This window comes from Bactrocera neohumeralis, chromosome 5 (genome assembly GCF_024586455.1).
Source record: "Bactrocera neohumeralis isolate Rockhampton chromosome 5, APGP_CSIRO_Bneo_wtdbg2-racon-allhic-juicebox.fasta_v2, whole genome shotgun sequence".
Classification (NCBI taxonomy): domain Eukaryota; kingdom Metazoa; phylum Arthropoda; class Insecta; order Diptera; family Tephritidae; genus Bactrocera; species Bactrocera neohumeralis.
Genome location: NC_065922.1, coordinates 37141254 through 37161612, shown reverse-complemented (window position 1 = coordinate 37161612; position 20359 = coordinate 37141254). Strand labels below are relative to the sequence as shown.

Here is a 20359-nt window from a genome sequence, read left to right as displayed (position 1 = left end):
TTCATTTTTTTTTTTTTTTTTTGTGAAAAACACACTCATAGCAAATGATTGCCTGATGGATGGCCGGTCGCTCGCATTGAAAGCGCTTAGATTGCATAACAAATTGAAGTGTTTATTGCGTATAAATAAATGTGTAAATGTATACAAATTGTGTGCCATGCCGTTTTCAATTTCGCTTACCGATTTTGTATTTCGAAAAATTGCAGCAAGCAAAAACTGGAAAAAAAGTTATAAATAAAAGTAAATTGCAGCGCTAAAAATTGTAGAAAAAATATATATGTATATACATAGTATGTATTTTCAAAAAATGTTGAAATTAAAATAAATTTAAAAAAAATTGAAATTACATGAAATTAGCTAAAAAATTGTAAAAATTACAGTAAATATAAAAAAATAAAAATGAAAAAATTAAATTAAAATAAATTAAAAAACAATAATACAAAATTAAAAAAAAAAAACTAAACAAAAAAATAATAATTAAGAAATAAAAATTAAAATTTTGACTTCAGAAAATCGTTTAAAATATGAAATGAAACACAACAACAACAATTTAGACAATTTCAACGCCAACACAGCAACATCTTGCACATCTGTAGCTTGTGCAAGCGTGTGACGGCGGGGCGTATGAGTGGCATTCAACACATGTAGATATGTACATACATATGTATACATATGTACGTATAAAAGTGAGTCGCAGGCGGCGCTTATTTCACTGATTATTTTTTTTGCAATAAGTGGTTGGTATTTTATTATGCTACCAATTTTTTAATTTTTAAATTCTTTTTTTTTAATTTCGATTAATTTTTTTAACAAAGTTTTTTATTTGCTACCAAATTATATCTTTGATTTTTATTTTTAATTTTTTAATTAAAATAATAATTAAAAAAGAAAATTAGACATTTTATATTTTGAATTTCTATTTCTTTTTTAATTTACTTTAAATTTATTTTTTAACTTTTTAATTTTTAAAATTTTTCTAATATTTTTTAATTTTCTTTAAATTTATTTTATAAAGGTTAAAATTTTATTATGCTACCAAATTAATTTCTTAATTTTCATTTTTATTTTTTTAATTTTTAAAATTTTTCTAATTTTTTAATTTACTTTAAATTAATTTTTTAATTTAATTTAAATTAATTTTTTCATTACGCTACTAATTTTTTTTAAGTTTTTAATTTTTATTTTTAACTTTTTAATTTTTAAAATTTTTAAATTTTTTTTTAATTTTCTTTAAATTTATTTTATTAATTTTTTCATAAAGGTTACATTTTTATTATGCCCAATTTAATTTTTGTAATTTTCTAATTTTTTTTTAATTAATGCAATTTTTCTGATTTTTTTTAAATTTACTTTAAATTTATTTTATACATTTTTTCATAGAGCTTAAAATTTTATTTTTCTACCAAATTAACTTCTTTTTTTTAATTTTTAGTTTTTGTTTTTAATTTTAGTTTTTTAATTTTCTTTAAGTTTATTTCATAAATTTTTTTATAAAGCTTAAAATTTTATCATGCTACCAAATTTATTTTTTTGATTTATACTTTTTATTTTTATTTTTTTTTTAATTTTTCTAATTTATTTTAAATTTCTTTAAATTTACTTTTTTTTAGAAAAATTAAAATTTTTAATATTGTGTATTAATTTGATAATATTTTTTTAATTAGCATTTTTTTCTATTTTTATTTTTAATTTTTTTATGTATTTTTTTACTTATTATATTATAAAGGCTTAGATTTTATTATGCTACCAAAAAAATTTTTTAATTTAAATTTTTTGTTCTTAACTTTAAAATTATTTATATTTTTTTCTTAATTTTTTAATGTTTAATTTTTTTTAATACATATGTATATAAGTATATTTTTTTAACAGTCAGCTCTTTGTTATTGTTGTTGTTGCTGTGCCTTGCTAGTACAAAAAGTAATTATTACCAAAACTTAAAACTACGCAGTGTAAACAAATTTAACGCCATACTCGTCCAAACATTTATTACTACACAAACACACACGTACATACATAAGTATATGCATATGGAAATGTTAAAACGCATAACCATATTGTGCCACGCTTTTATTGTAATGTAAAAGCGTATTGTATGTGCGCTGCGTCGTTAGTTGGCAGCGTAGAGCCCGGACACTTCCAGACAAACATTAAAAGTTACACTGATTAGCCATGGCTTTTGGCTAAAAATAGACCGGTTCTGTGCAGCTGAATACTCCAATCAGAAGCAGAAGCAGCAACAGCAACAATAATAACAACAACAACAGCCAGCCCACAGGCAAGGCTAACCTGACGACGGCCAAGAAAATCCGTTCAGTAGCAACTGTGTGAATTTGTTGAGCATAAAAGAGAGCAAGCATGCGGCCGAGAGCGTGAAAGCACTCGCGTGTGAGAGACGAATTGTTGTAAATACTTGCCAGTTGTTGGCATGCATTTATTTTGTAGAAGTTGTTTGTTTTCATCTTTCACTTGCTTCGTTTGTGCTTTTTTGTGGGGTTTTTGTTTATTGGTCAGGATATGTAAGCATTCTTTATCGCATGTGTGGATACAGGGTAAGGCCAAAAAATTTAAAAATCGCATCATAGACAATAAAGAAGGGGAAGATAACATTATTCTACAATTTATGACTTTATGAGAAAAGTTTGAATAAAGTTTTAGTTAAATATCCCTTTTTTCATCCTTTTTGTTAAATCTATGGCAAGTAAGTCCCAAGCACACCTCCAAGATCTCATCACCTATTTTTCTGTACGTAATAACTATTAAGAGTACATATAAAAACCAGATATTATATATCCATATGTTGAGAAACTTCATACTTCAAAGTATTATATTTTTCGTAGAGACGGTTTATTTCTCATTTTACCACTTATACCCAAAGAGAGCTTATTGGCAAGAGTGAATTTACAATGCATTTACGGTCTGACAGTATTGTTAGTATTTACACCAATTCCAAGGTAGATGACTGCCATAGATGCATCATGCATTTATGTACATCCCGGACGATGTTCACGGAAATATTCCCATCTTACCTTGTTCTTCTTAATTGGCGTAGACACCGCATACGCGATTATAGCCGAGTTAACAACAGCGCGCCAGTCGTTTCTTCTTTTCGCTACGTGGCGCCAATTGGATATTCCGAGCGAAGCCAGGTCCTTCTCCACTTGGTCCTTCCAACGGAATAGAGGTCTTCCTCTTCCTCTGTGTTCGTCCATTCGGACAAATTGACCTAGCCAGCATAGCCGCTGTCTTTTAATTCGCTGAACTATGTCAATGTCGTCGTATATTTCGTACAGCTCATCGTTCCATCGAATGCGATATTCGCCGTGGCCAACGCGCAAAGGACCATAAATCTTTCGTAGAACTTTTCTCTCGAAAACTCGCAACGACGATTCATCATTTGTCATCGTCCAGGCCTCTGCACCATATTCCCATCTTACCATCTGATCAAATTTGACCCGGACTGGACAATATAACTGAACCAAACTGGTATAACCTTTTTTATGCCGGTTTGTTACGTCTACTATGGGAAAAAATTGTATTGAAGAACGAGTTTGATTGAAATTTGAGTTTTCAATTGAATCACAGCTACGAATTCGTTAAAAATGTTACTGGAGTGTTTAGTGGAGTCTAATTTATCACGAACCCAACTACTTTAGTGGCACAAAACATATAAGGGCGTCAGTTATCGAAGTCATCGAAAACCTGTATTTTTCGAGATCCATCCATCCTCTTGTGTAGCGCTTCAAAATCATGATGAGAATCCCAACGTCTCATATGGATCGACTCAATACATTTTGCTTAATGTTTTGGATAAGAAGCGTGTACAATGCTAGACTCGATTTCTAATAAAGGTCGGATAAGAGATGCTGTACAACACAGCTGAGAAATTCTATATTCATCAAACGCATCACTACTGGTGACGAGACGTGGGTTTATGAATTTAAAAAGCTTTTTTTCGACCCTAGGTTAGGTTAGGCCAGGTCGTAGGGGTAATCCAAAATCGATGAATCACACTTGGACAGAAAATCATGCTTTGTGTTACCCTTAAACTCCTAAGGGTTGATCACCAGATCCTCATAGATCGACAAATCATTTTGTGCTTATCAAAAATTTAATTTAATGTGGTTAATATCAATCCTAGCAAATTCGCTAGGTTTGCCAAAGGTGTGTCTACCGAGATATTTCGAACTCAGTCCGGCAAAAGTTGAGCAATAGAGAAGGTCGTGATAAGATGATTTCACCTAGCTCACAAAGAGCTTCTGAGTAAGTGTAATTTTACTAAGAGCCAGTTGCTCAGATGAACTCTTACAGTTCACTCTGGGCCAGAAGGATCTCGCAGTCACACAAGTTCTGGTTGTTGACCAGCGCATGCCGAGCTCACTGGAGACCGAAAGGTTCAACGCCAGAACGCAGGCAGTCATCGGAGAACCGATTAAGCTCCAATCGAATAAAATTTAAAAAAGGAGCTAAGCGCTTTTCAAATAATATGGAAACCGATCTCACAAAAAACTCTTTATTTTATAATCTTTCAATTATATATCGTTACTTCCAAAAGTCTCCTAATAAATTAAGTCAAATGTTGGAGACAAGCCGCAAAGTCACTATCACTGGCGAATAGAGTTTCGAGAAGTTTATATGTTTGCCAATTCTTATACTAGAAGCCGTTGGCAACAGGGTGCTTCCTCATTGCTCCCTTTAGTGTATATTTGTAATCAGCGTCATAGCGAAGTAGCGTGAGTTCGGCATTGATGTCCGAATATTCCAGCTAAACACTGTCTCCACCCTAAACGATTAATTCAATATATTTTTTATATTATTGTGGCCCTAAATACACTTGATGTCAACGCTAAGCAAATTGCAACGCTGACCTTACGTGCAACCTCCACCCACTTTAGTTAATTTATTACTTACTTACTTAACCTAATCGAAATAATTACCCTGTATGCTACGATGTAAGTAAGCTCCACTTCAAACGCACTTACGTGTTATTATTTCCAGCTACTGGACTATACTCTTCCTCGTTTTCTTCTTCTTTTGTTCAAGGCCATTTTGTTGCCACCAAAACAGCATGCCACACTGTAATGCCTCACCGCATTCCATCACTCACCGCCCTTCACTTCCCTTCACCTGCATACATACGCGCATTTACTACAACCCAATAACAACAAAAACAATGGTAGCGTTGTTGTACTTACGCCACGTTTACGTTTCGTACGCATAACAACGACACACTTACCCACCATGTGGACTCGGCACAGTCGTGGAGTCAGCGCGAAGCTCCACAAAATGCCAGCGGGGTCCGTTGATTCCACGACACGGTTTGTGGCGTGTTCTTTGGCTTTTCAGTGCCAGAACCCGTTTCCGCAGCTTTCATACATACATACATATATAGTTAGCTACCAACATACAGACGTACATTGAGTAAAGTCATACTCGTACCCAGTTTTTCCACATACCAAGCGCGCTTTAAGCGTAAATGTAGAAATGATTAAGTTAAGTGTTTGTTGTTTGTAGAAAAGTAGGCATTTTACCAGTCACTGTAGTTGCCGTTGTTGTTGTGGTTAATGTTGTGATTGTTCGTATAGTGGAATGGTCGTTGCACGAAACCTCTTCAAGCATGCATTGGTGTGAGTGCAAGTGGGGCGGTGGTTGGGCTGCACCAGCGCACCAGCGCATCGGCGTGTTGTATTTGTAGTCGAAAAGATAGTAAACAAAAAATTACGTTACTACTTAGATTATTTATCATACACACTTACAAGATATAATTATAATGTGTACGAGTAGTTACCCAGTCGTAAATTTGACTGTTTCAGGACGAGCGCTGGAGTGTGGTGGATGGTTCGTGGAAACACTGTAGACTGAGCGCTCAACTAAAGCTCCTAGTTTTTTACAAATAATGTGATATTCTAAATCATTTCCACGATTAAGCAAATAGCTTAGGTTAGTATCGGTATTCTACTATATACAGTATACTATGCCTATACTCTGCGGCCTACTTACTAACATATGGACCAGTTTGGTCTTTTCCGACAATACCAGATGCACCATTGTTTCACTTGCTAATTTCCAAGTTTGAGCAAATATAGTCATCAACAATATTTTTCAGTATTGGTCGTTTCTCAACAGGCAATGTTAGACTTAGTATACTTCGGAAAAGCAAAGCTTTTAATAAGCGTTCAGCCATTTGGAGGCTTCTTAAAACTGTAAGACCCGATATACATATACTACTGTGGCCAAAAAATAAGGTGACATTTGAATTTAAACTGCGCGCGTCGAAGGATTTGGAGAATTAATTTTTTTTTTAGGTTGGTAGTACTGTCAGTCCATTTATGTCAAATTTCATGTCAAAATATTCATTAGTGTTTATACGTGTCGTTTTGGCTGCTACAAGAGTTTTTCGTTTTTTGCGCTGTCGAAATTTGTTGAGCAAAGATTTGCATTAGTTTGTTTACGGAATCAATTTTTTCCTGCAGATTATTAGGAATGCAAAATGACGATTATCAGCAAATTTTTCAGTATTGTTATGAATTGTATAAGAGCGTAGGGCGACCATCAAATCAAACATTTAAATCACGTATTTTCGATTAACAATTAGAGACCTTGCTGATGAAGTTGGCATATATTAAACTTGTTCCAAAAATAGAAATAATTATTATCTTAGTTCCTAAGTCAATACAGTTGTTTAAGCCTCATAATAGATGAGCTTCAGCTAATTTTTATTTTTCGCGGATGGCTGATTTTTGGAGCGATGTTAGCTAGATCGTTGAACAGTTTCGATGTCATATTCATAAACCCTAGAATCTATTACAATCGATTTCGTTTTTGCAGAAGATAAGTCTTTTCGCACAGGTCTAGCATTGACGCGCTTCACACTGCTAATATTAACCAAAATGTGTTGAGTCGAACCATTAGAAGTATTGAGATGATCCTCTGCTATCTCTCTGATGCCAACAAGACGGTTTTCAAGCACTGTTTATTTAAGTTTTTCGATGTTATCGTCATTAACAGAGTTGGATAGACAACACGCGTGAACAAGTTTTCGCTGACTTCCCGAACTTCACTGACAAACCACTTCGGCAACATTTTCAATGATTCCGTAGTCCGAAGAGCAGAATTTTAAGGAAAACATTGTAATTTTTTATCCCCAAGGTAAAAATTCCAGTCCGTGTCAATTTTGATCAGCTGGTATATGTTGGTTAGATTTAGAGATAAACATCAGAAAAGCTAATAAAAGCAGATTAAGAACCGACTACAAAACTCTCGTATAAATGACATAAAATTTTAGACCGCAATGTCAAAAAAAGCGCGAGAGAGAGAGACAGAAAGTTAGCTGGTGATATCCACTTACAGTACCGTTAGTACTCTTAAATGTAACGTGAACTTTAACGATACACTTTAAAAGATCTTCTTGACTCCAGCACTTCCAAACGAGTCATATCGTAACTATTTTAACAGTTACAAGTGTACCCTCCTACTTTCTACAGGTTAAATACTTACCCGTAGTAGCGTACAAACAAATATGTATATGGTTTGTTATTATGTGAACCACGCTTGGCATTCCGTGGTTACCAACGACCAGGAGTCGGCAACGAACGGCTTTGTCGTCATCGTCTTTGTTGTCATGTAGCTGCCGTCCATTTTATGTTAATGTGGGCGCATTGTTAGTTTAATCGTATTTCATGAGCAAATAGGGGGCAGTGACTGTGTCAGCACATGTTGTTGGTTTGTAGAGTCGGTGAAGTGAGCGCAGGACCGAAGGAGTAGGCGGGCGTTGGAGATGTAGTGTAAATAAACGACGCATCAAAGGTGTAGGTGAAATTAATTAACACTGCTTGGAGAGGGGTTTCATTATTTGTATACAAAGTAATGACATGACTCGGCGAATGAAGTCGAAAGATAACAATATTCATTACATATTTTTGAAATTTCTTGAGTTTTAGCGAGTGGAACTAAATCTTCGAAAGCTGTTACGTATACTTGTAATAAGACTTGATAGCCCGTTCCATTTGTCCATAACCGTTCCTTTTAAATACACTCGTGACTTTTGCCATTATTTTTATCGATATTAGCCACTCCATCGGTGCGGAAATGACGCCCTAGGGGAGGGAGCAACAGGAGACTCTGTTCTGTTACATGGAATTTTGGAAAAAGTTATAAAGCGATAGTTTTAAGTACGCTTGAAAGAGCTTTTTATAATGACTTAGAACTACGAAATTAGTTTCCGATTGAGTAGATGTTGTACAACATGATAATATGGATCATTAATCGGTTAGGCTAGAACTTTTTAAGCTTTCTATATCCAGTATAATCACTAATCAATCCTAGTTTATTTTCAAAAGGGCTGATTGCAGAGGATTTATGATTCCTTAAAAATATCTTTTTGTAAAAAGGAAGTATTCCAATCCATTAGCAATATATGTATGTAGCTTGTACACATTCCTATGAGTTCGCAGGTTAAAATCGCAGTTAAATGGAGGTATTGGCCAAATTACAGAAATCTTGAGACTGAAAGCTTCAGTGAATGACTTTTAATGGTCCCCGAAGCAGATTTTTTAGTTTCCAAATCAAAAAAGAGCCACAAGAGCCAAATCCACCGAATACACTGACAGATATTCTCTGCCACAAATCCGGTCGTTTGTTTCCTACAAAAAACGCCTCAAAACGGCTAAGGTATACGAGGTATAGTAAACTTCTGACGGTTTGACTCTCTGGAACGAATTTATGGTAAAACAGATCACAGTAATCTAAGAAAGGCATTATCTTGTGTATTTTCGCTTTCGGCTCAATTTTGGAGCGCATTTCTATTTTTCCGAGTCTAAGTCAAATTTGTTCAGATTATGAATTTTCATCAGGAATACTAACCTTACTTTGGAGAGCTTATAGGACGGGATCCAAATTAAGGGATGGGCGGGATTTACTTATGCGTCTACTTTCTGATATATTTAAAATATTTCAGTAAATATTTAAAAGATATTAAATAATTATTTATAGCGAATTCCTCAAGCAAAATATGTATATTAAAAAGCAATATACTTTAACACCTCGAAAGGCAGGCATAAAAACCATTTGTTTATCAATTATACTATATTTATGGTATGCAAGTTGTATAGCCTCGCATTTTAAAAATAGTAATGAGCAAGTAAGGAAGGGCTAAGTTTGGGTAAAACCGAACATTTCATATTTTCGCAACTTACAAGGAATAAAACGTGGGAAGTACCTTCAAATATATGAGGCCTGTTAGTTATATGGGGTCTACGACGAGCTTTCATCCGATTTTATTAGTTCTAATCACAAATATTCACTGTTATAAGGAAAATACGCTCGCTTAATTTTATTAAGATGACTCACATATTGGCCGATATATGGCGTACAAAGTCACATGGAAGTTCGAAAATCTTTATATTAGATATATGTGGTCTAATGGAAGTATTTGACATGATTCTTCCCATTTCTAACATACAGACATACTACTATCAGGAAAAGATTTTCTCTGAATTTCAATAATATATCACACTTTGACCGATATTTTTGGTCAAAAGTCAACTATAGATACTTGGGTCCACATATTCGCTACCTAGGGGCTTGAACAGCTTTTGTTGGACTTGGACAATTTGTGGTCATAAGGAGACATACTATAAAGACCTTATTCGTGCAAAGTTTAATCCCGTTATATTAATTTTTTCTTGATTTGTACACTCGAATGGAAAGAATCAGATGGAACTTAAAATCGTGTTATATGGAAAGTAGGCGTGGCTGTAGTCCGATTTCACCCATTTACACACTGTAACATAAAAATGTCAGAGGAATGCCACATACCAGATTTCGATTTGAAATCGGTCGGAGGGTTCCGAGATATATGATTTTACCTGAAAGAAGGCGGTGCCACGCCCATCGTCCGATTTTGACACCGGCTCGCAAAAGTGCTCTCATTCCACCTCGGGGGTAAAATTTAATGTCTTTGGATTTAGTAAGAGATTTATTGCGCTTTTAGTAGTTTTTAACAGCACCGTTATTTGGGCGTGAGCGGGGTTATCATCCGATTTCAGTCATTTTCAAACTGTCTGCAGGAGCTCTATAATTACAGCTTAAACGTCCTCCTAATCAGTTATATATACACAACTCTCTATCTATCTAGATTAGTTTTAGGTGATACGTACAACCGTTAGGTGAACAAAACTATTATGCTCTGTAGCAACATGTTGCAAGAGTATAAACACTTCGAGCATTCCTAACCTCCTCCACCACGCCACTGCTGCCTTGGGTTATTCTGAAACATGAGGAAACTTGATTGCATATGACCGAAGAAAAATGTCGAAACACTTCATCTTCACACCCCCGCGCCCCACACACATACACCGACTACTAGTCCGCGGCAAATTACTATTACTACAGAAATATGTAAACCACAAAACGATTTGTGGTTTCTTTTGTTTTCTGATGAGGCGGCAAACGAAAGAGTAAAAGAGCGGGCAAAATTAAAAAAAAAAGTAATAGTAATAACAACAACGATAAAATCAAGGCGAAAGAATAAGCTGTGAAATGGCCACTGGAAACAACGGAGGAAGCTGTGCTGTATTGCTTAACGACAACAACAAAAACCATACCAGTCTGAAATAAAAATAAAAGCAAAAAGAAGAAAGTCGTTCATACAAAAAATACGAAGAAGAAGAAGAAAAACAAGAACAACAAAACCAAACGAATCACGTCAACGATTGCGACGACGCTGGCTGCACGACGACGCCGCCGAAGAAATTAACTTGTTTCAGTTATCAAGCCATGTTGTTAGCCTTGGCAATGACACTACTACTATACTCGTACTATGTAAACGGCCAACAAAGCCACTACGAGAGTAGCTACGACCACAAACGACACAGCTCTACATGCATACATACATATGTATGGACGAATGTGTGTGTGCCTAGTAAACAACGAAAATTCAATCGCGAAGCTTTATGGACTTGGCTATGGCTAGATACCGAGTATGAGTGCAAATCGCTTCGTGCTCATACATATGTACATATATTTATTTATTTACTGTGGATGTGCATGTGTGTATGTGTGTGTGTGTGTTTGGGCTTGTAGCTGACTCCATGGGGTACCTGCATTTAGTAGTGTACTTTGTTATTGCTATTGTTATTGTTGTTATGAAATAACTCGGCTATCGCAAACAAACAAGGAAGCACACCACATACCAGCCAGCGTTCAGCTTTATGCTCCACACTCGGCACATTCGGCTGCGCGGAGGGAGAAAGTGAACGGAGCGCAAAAATAAAACCGATACAAAAACAAAAACAAAAACAACAATAAAAACAAAAATAAAAAAATTAATAAAAGTTCCATATTTGCTGTGACAGCGTAGCAGCAGCAGCAGGGTGTGGAGTGCGGGTGAACTTTCTCTGCAACTATTCAACGGTGAAGAATTAAAAAAAGGCAATAAACGAAAAAAATCGAATTAAGCAAATAATAACACACATACACATACATAAATACCAATGTAGGAACAAAAAAGCAATAACAATAAAAGCAATAAAAAAGGTACGCTTATCTTGGAAATATGTATGTTATCGCGCCTTGCGGCTCTCAAAGCAAAATGACAGCGTTGAAAAAATACTCCAACATTTTATTAGCAGCAATGCTTATTGGAAGAAAATAATATTTTTTATTCAAATTAATTGTTTGTATTTGCAAATAAATGGGGCTTTAATAAAACAGCTGCTAAGTTTAGTGTATTTTTCGATGACTCGTGCAGATAAAATAAATGAAAATTATTAAATTTTATTTTTGGCATGATTTTGGGGACTGATATACTAAAGATCCACACTACGTCTACCATTAGGGATTACTTTTGGCGGCCATGTTTGTTTACGAATTTGTCTCAAATTTTGTCAGACTTTTCAGTAAGATTTTCCATTTTTATACCCTGAACAGGGTATATTAAGTTTGCCACCAAGTTTGTAACACCCAGAAGGAAGCGTCGGAGACCCTATAAAGTATATATATAAATGATCAGTATGTTGAGCTGAGTCGATTTAGCCATGTCCGTCTGTCTGTCCGTCCGTCTGTCTGTCTGTATATATTCGAACTAGTCCCTCAGTTTTTAAGATATCGTTTTGAAATTTTGCAAACGTCATTTTCTATTCAAGAAGCTGTTCATTTGTCGGAACTGCCGATATCGGATCACTATAACATATAGCTGCCATACAAACCGAACGATCGGAATCAAGTTCTTGTATGGAAAGCTTTCACATTTGACAATGTATCTTCACAAAAGTTGGCACAGGTTATTTTTTAGGGCAACAATGTAATCTCCGAAGAAATTGTTCAGATCGGCTTACTATAGCATATAGCTGCCATACAAACCGAACGATCGGAATCAAGGGCTTGTATGGAAAACTTTCGTATTTGACGTAGTATCTTCAGGAAATTTCACATGGATTACTGCTTAAGGTAATAATATAATCTCCGAAAAAATTGTTCAGATCGGATTACTATAGCATATAGCTTCCATATAAACCGAACACATTGTTACTAAAAGAAATGCACCTGTGAAGGGTATATCAGCTTCGATGCAGCCGAAGTTGACATTTTTTCTTGTATCATGTCACTTTGGTACAACGCAAACTCATGATCTCCAAAAAATTTACAAATTAACGAATAATCATTTACTCAATTGAGGCCCACTTCTGTCTTAATGGCTTCGTCTACAAACAATATTGTCACCAATGAAGAGAATCAAACCCTCGTATGATTCAGCAAACGCAATTGCTTCCCCAAAAATTCACCATTTGGTGCGAATTGTGGCACCGCTGCATAATTTGAGATTTCTTTCGAAATGTCGCAGGAAATGCCAATATCGTTAATAGCGAGCGCTATAACACGATGTTGAGCGACTTTTTCCCAGAATTTGATTAATTCGACGCGGAATATCACTATTTTTAACAAGACGGTGCGCCGCCTAATCTTTTAGTTTGGTTACTAATTTCGAGAAATGTGCCAGCTAAATGGTCGCCAAGAACATGCAAACATGCGATTGAACGCCTTTTGACAATTTTCCCTTTTCTTTCAAGAACATTCAATTTGATTCCATATACAGCCAAGGACTTAAAATAATCCCTTGATTATGACTTTTAAAGTTCTTAGAAGCTACTTGCTTAATTTTAAATATGTTCTCAATGTGAAGCTCGGAATAACAAATCCAATATTACCAAGTGATGCCTAATCGATACATTTCGGGAGTCTAGCATATAGTACTGTGCTTGAAAATCTTAACATATTTTGGTTGATGCTTTGGGAATGAAGCGTGCCAATGCTTGACTCGTCCATATTTTTCCAAAATCGGCGTCGAGTAGAGGTCGCAAAAGATATGTATGACAATGTAGCTGAGGATTATACATTAATCGAACGTATCATTATGGGTGACGAGATGTGCTTATGAATATGACGTCGAATCTGTCAAACAATATAGCGAATGACGATTTAAAGATGAGCCAAAACCAAAACATCTTCTCCTTTATTGACGTAAACTCGGTTAAAGTGGAGTTTACAACAGTGCACCAGTCGTTCTTCTTTTTCGCTGTTTGACGCCAACTGGAGATTGCAAGTGTAGCTAGGTCCTTCTCCACCTGGTCATTTCAACGGAGTGGAAAGAGGAACTTTCTCTGCTTCCCCCGGCAGGTACTGCGTCAAATACTCTTAGAGCTGGAGTGTTTTCATTCATTCGCACGACATGACCTAGCCAGCATAGCCGCTGTTTCTTAATTCGCTGAACTATGTCAATGTCGTCGTATAACTCATACAGCTCATCGTTCCATCGACTGCGGTATTCGTCATTGCCAATGCGCAAAGGACCATAAATCTTGCGCAGAACCTTTCTCTCGAAAACCCATAACGCCGACTCATCATCAGTGGGATCGTTGTTCTTACTTGGAGGATTGTCATTTTGATGATAAGATGACGACTGTCATAATACGCCATTTTATCTTCTTTGCTTTAAAAACTTAGACTCATAAAGGGTGATCCATTTCGAGGATCCCTACTTTTTCAAAGGAAAAACACAGCAACTTTAAATAATGGGGAATCTTTACTATCATTCGAAAGAACATTATTGGGCTTTTTTATTTTTTATTGAAGATTATCACTTTCAGATGTTGGCTACGGATACGTCTCAAATGATCCATCCGTTGAGTCCAATTTTCGATGACTTGCTCAAAACTTTCGACTGGTACCTGGCGAATGACACGGGTGATGTTTTGCTGCAAGACCTGAATCGAAGCGGGATTGTTCACTTCAGACTTTTTGTTTCCCCACATGAAAAAGTCTAACGGTGTGATAACACACGATCTTGGTGGCCAGTCGACCGGCCCAAAACGTGAAACAATCTGTCCACCGAAGTGTTCGCTCAATAAATCCATGATTGATGCGATGTGTGGGAAGAGGCGCCGCTTCGTTGAGACCAAATGTCGATCATGAGCTTCAATTTCAGGCATCAATTAATCGGTTATCATGGGGCGATAACGATTGGCATTGACGGTTACGTTCCCACCGGCATCATTTTTGATGAATTATGGACCGATGATTCCACCGGCGCATAAACCACACCAAACCGTTATTTTTCTGAATGAAATGGTAGTTTTGAATCTCTTCAGATTGCTCTTCGTCCCAAATGAATCAATTTTGCTTGTTTACATACCCATTGAGCCAGAAATGGGCTTCATTGCTGAACAAAATTTGGCTCGAAAACGTCGGTTCTTTTTAAAACTTTCAAAGAGCCCATAAAATGACTGCTACATTTTCTTCACTGTGCCTTGGACGTGGTCTCTATTCGGTCGTCCTGTCTCCAGTTGCCCGCCATACTACTGTGATCAAATTGAAAGGTGAATTTTTAATTTATACTTGCGTGTTTTTCGAATCTGTAAATTTAATAAAAATAAACAAATCTTTATTTCAAGACTCCAATAGCAACTTCTAAATCTTTTTCCTTCTATAAATTATTAACGCCCTTTATGTATAAATAGTTCTAGTTCATTACGAAATCGGTCATACAAAAAGTATTATTCCAAATAAGTTTTACACAATCGCTGAAGTGCTGGGCGATTTCTCGGAATTCCAGCGCCTTCGCACACACATACATATATAGGCATGCATATTGCGGTCAGTACAAAAGTAAACACACAAGAATTTATTCACAGAAAACCGACGAAACACAAAATAATTATTATCAAAGAAAACTCCAATCCAAATGAAGAATGAATGCGAGGTTATGAACGGCGAGCGCACGGATTGAACGTGAGGAATGCAGCGTCCTGAGCCTAATTGGCGGCTTAGACCCGTTTCACGTTGTTGCCTATCGATCACAACAACAACAACAACAACATGGTCGACGATCTTATGAATTAAGGTGTCCTTGTGAGCGATCGGCACGGCACTTGAGAGTCTACACCTTAAAACTTATTGTGTGGACGTGTTGTTGTTGGCGGCTGTGTTCATGTTATTGTTGTTGCTGTTGCATGGCTACCCAAAAGGTGCGAAAGAAAAAATCAAAATGCAGTTATGGCTTTTTCAAGCCGAAACAAAAGCAACAATGGGTGAACAAAACGAGGCAAACGGGAGTACAAAAGGAGACAAAAGCCATAAAATACAAAACAATGGCATTAACTCAAGTGTATAGCGCATTCAAATGCTCAAGTATGCGGCAGTTTGAAGTAAATGTGCCAACAACACCAACAACAACAAGTAGAAGAAGAAAAATACGTAAGAACAAGAGCTAGAGCAACAACAACAGCCGAATAATCAACACACACCGATGTACAACAACACTATTGTATGTATGTATGTATAGCTATGTATAGGTGTATGTGTGTGTGCGTGTAGTCAGCATGAACTTGTAAACGTTTATAGCTATCGCAAAGGTAGAGTCGGTGCATCGTAGTATCGTACGAGTACAATAAGTGGTAATCGAAAAGGGCCAAAGGTACGTCGAACCGCAGGCAATAACAAAACACACACACGCACACACAGTAACAACAACTCAACACAACTCCCATAACTGCAATCACAGTCGACGGCTGGCCAACCAGTCAGTTAGTCAGCCAGCCAGCCAGCAGTCGATACCAACGATATTGATCGGCCAAACACAACACAACAGCGCTTCAACACGTCCTCCACAGCGACACGCCAACACGATCAGTCGATCGTCATCGTCATCGCCGTCGTCTATGGTAAAGCGGCTGCGCAGTCTCACTAGAAGTCCGGAGTCTGTGCTACAGCGTGTCGCTCAGACGTCTGCAAGATGTACTCACACCACCAATGAGTACGCTTACACACACAAATACCTATACATGAGACAGTGGTGCGGCAGCCCAGCATCTGAGTATGAACCTGCGCGCCTGCGCCGCCGATGGAAAAACCAGCATAACAAGAATATTTTTTGCTTGTTGCATATCTACCTGTTTGCTTTCATGCTCCGCTCAGCACTTTCTTGAGCAAGAGCGCAATGTTTGAACGTTTGGTGGTTGGAGATGAGAGCCAATCTACAATAGGCACTGTGGTACAATAAGATGTTAGCAAGATGCTGTCTAGATTGAATTGTACTCGTAGTTTAACAGGAAGAAACATTAATTTTAGTGGCATCGAAGTTATAATACCGTTAATAATTAAGAATTGTTTGATCGTTCATGTTGTACGGGGGCCATAACCTATAGAGGTCCGATACCATTGGTTCAGAGAAATAACCAGTTTCCAAGAGAGAAAAGGATGCTTACAAAATTTCATATCAAAATCTCAATAACTGAGGGACTAGTTCGCATATATACAGACTATACATCGACTCGGCTCGTCACGCTGATCATTTATGTCTATGTATATGTATAAGGTTTCCGGAGCTTCCTTCTAAAAATATTTCGAACTTCTTGACAAATTTACCCTGTTCAAGGTATTCAATTTGATTTTTCGTTGTTTCAGAAGCTTTATGTAATAAGAAGTCTTTCCTTGTTAGTGCATACAGGTCTAGATATTGTCAATCAAAGGGCCATTCCTTTCAATTGGACGATTAGATAGTAGCTCTAGTCGGTTTTTATTGTTGAAATTGGTCTAGAAGACTGACTTTGACTCTAGGTAGGCTACTTGAAACCACTTACTTTATAATTTTTGGGTTTACTTTGGCAAATATTTAAAATATCACTCTACCATTTTCTGAAATTGATATTCTCCATTATTTTTCGAAAGATTGACTTTGGTTTTCACTTGATGACTCAAATATGAGTTTTTGGAAACTTTTTCTCAATTAAACTGGACGTTTCACGCATTAAAAAATTCCAATAATAAGATAATATAATATTCAGTAAATAAAAGTTGAGAGAACTCCGAAATAAACCCTTCAAGGGAGGCAACGATTATGAGCAAATCTGTTTTTCTTCGATACGAAATCTTTTGCGGCCGATTTCCAAAACCGAAAGCCAGAAGGTCTAGCAGCCGATCTTAACTTTCTCCACGCGGTGATCTCTGGGCTATGCCATTTAGAAATCAAGTGGTTGCTTCAACTTACGAGTCATAAATATATGTACTCGTATATGTATTTTACACAATTTAATGTACTTTAATAAGCGGCGATTCGTTTTGCAAAGGTTTGGCTTCCCCTGATCACGTAGTCGATCTCTAGGGAGATCTCCGAAAAAAGGTGTCTAGCGGTGGGGAAGATTTTTCGGCATAAACTTATCTCAAATCAATAAATCGCAAAAATATTTTATTAAAATGCGTAAATACAGGTAATATTCGATAAAATCGAATAAAAATCGATAAGTATGGAATATGACGTTGATATTTTTTTAAACTAAAATACAAGCCAGTGAGTAATGTAAAGGCAAATTTACTAGTAAGGAAAAATCTAAAATCTACAGTTCTTATCGAATAAATATATCGAAAAAGTCACTTTTTGGTATTGATATATAATTCGTTTTCAATTCGAAAAATAGCGATAAATTACATAATCAATAATATCGAATATAAAATCGATAAATACAGAATAAAAATCGATATATCGATAATTCTATTTACAACTAAAATACAGATCAGTGAGTCAAGTAAATGAAAATTTATTAGTAAAGAAAAAATGTAAACTACAGTTGTTATCGAATAAAATGATCGAAAAAGTCACTTTTTGGTCTTATACAAATTTGGCTGCTTATATAATTCGCTTTCAATTCGAAAAATCTCGATAAATCACTTAATCAATGATATTGAATATAAAATTGATAAATATTGAATATGAAATCGATATATCCATCATTTTATTTAATGTTCGAAAAACTAGTCAAAATTTTCATTTTTGATAAAATGGTGGCTTAGTCTTTTGTAAAAAATTTATATATCAGAAAGGCTTAAAAATCGATATTATTTTACTTTTTCAATCATTAACTGAGAAATTTATCACAGTAGGTGGTGTGAAAATTTCAACTTCTTCGAGCCAGTCGTCTCGGTAAAATTTTCCTCGCTGACTCTAAAAAACTCTTCGAGAAGACACGTTTCAAGTTTTGGAAGCCGATTCCACTATGTTAAAAAATTCTTAGATCTTAAGGAAAAAAGTTTTATTAAGAAGCTTTTTCTTCTTATTTTTCTAGACACTTTTCTCTCGAACAACTCCTAAGGCTGACTCAACAGATATCGCCTTCCAATCATATAGCAGGTCACTTATAGAGTTTGGTATTTGTTTGTCGAGAGATGACTTTATTTTTCAATTGGCAAAAGCGATTCTTTGTTGGATTTAGGCTGAGCTCATCAATGTTACCTATCATAACTGTCATTATCTTCGAATAAAAGTTAGAAAGAGAAATCTAGTGACAATATTGAGTGCCTATTAGCACAATCAGATTAAGAGGCCTACCGAATTTGGAAAAGTTTTCGCCTTACAACGCCTTTTTTATTTGAGTTTAACACTATGCTTATTTTTTCTCTACCATCACTAACCTAACAGTAAACACATACCATTACTTTTTTATTACCACTCAGGGGCCAAGAGGATGCTTTGGTTTTAAAAGTGGAGTTTGGTTTAATAATGCAAGATTTAAAGTTGCCCAATTTAAGTTCAGCACTGAATTTGCCATGGCGTCTTCAGTAACCAACTTCAAGTCGCATCAAACTTTCGAATTTGGAAATTTCCGGCATTTGATGCTTTGCACAGTTCTTTGAAGATTACCGATTAGACACTCGAATTTAGCATCAAGGGTGGCAAGCAATATTTTTTTCTAGCAATCAAACGTTGTTCTTTCTAAATAAATAAAAAAATATCTATTTAAGAACTTATATTTGAACTTAAAAAGCCTTTATATGTGAACAAACTTTGTTCTCAATACAAAAAACAAGCTCCTCAATACAAAAAATTTATAAAAATGGAACTGCTTATTCTCCTAAATTTATGCTACAAATATCGACGAAATCCACACACTGTGCCGCTACCGATGCGGCACATGCAGACACTGAGCCAAGTTGTCGCAAACCAGAAGAGGCTCAAACCAATATTCTTGAGAGCGTAACTGAACGAGCGCCAACTGCGAGAGAGAGTGCGCGCCGTGTTGTTGTTTGGAGTTTTCCATATCATACAATTATGATTAGAGCGCGCACACAAACAAACACACATATACGCAGCAACACATACACATCGCCACATGTGTTTTCTTATAATTTTACGAGTATTTACGTGCAGAGTTTTCAGCTATCAGTTGGCATGTTTGTTTGTTTGACTGTTTATTTATTTATTTGTCCGTCTGTTCGTTGGCTGTTAGCTGTTAGCTGTCTGCTCAATCGGTCTTCGGAGCCATGTACACACACCTATACACACACCACCGCCGCCAGACATACATATGTATGTATGTACGTAGTCATATCAGTGTTTGAACATCGGTATGAACTTCGTCTTTCGCCCGTAGGTCGTCCGTACAACAACGGCGGCGCGACGCGGCGCGCTGCTCATCTCAACACGTCTGGCTGGTGTACCCAAATACACCTATTCAGTACAAGTTCAATAATCAAAGCGTAAAGTCAGCGGACAAACAACAGCGATCGTACAGCGGCGTAGCAACGACAAGCGCACACGTTCACGACAATGAAGTACCAAAACGCCGAAAGATCAAAAAAGTGACTAAACGACTAACGTGACTAACGTTCAGCAGCAACTTGCCCCAAAGGTGCTTAAGAAAGATTCTTTGATTTGCGCATGTGCTTCTGATTTCTAGTTATGTGTTGGCTGTGTGTGTGCTTTTTCGGTTTTGTATTTTTTTTTTTTAATTTTTTTTTTCAAAATTATTTGGCGGTTATTGTGTTTTTATGATTTAAATTAAGTTCTTGTTTTCCAACAAAAACAACAAAAAAA

General features: G+C 36.1%; 1 protein-coding gene across 1 annotated transcript in view; it reads left to right on the top strand.

Moving 5' to 3' along the window:
- The window catches only part of LOC126759634 (ataxin-1), a 44878-nt gene that overhangs the window by 18403 nt on the left and 6116 nt on the right, over nucleotides 1-20359 (top strand).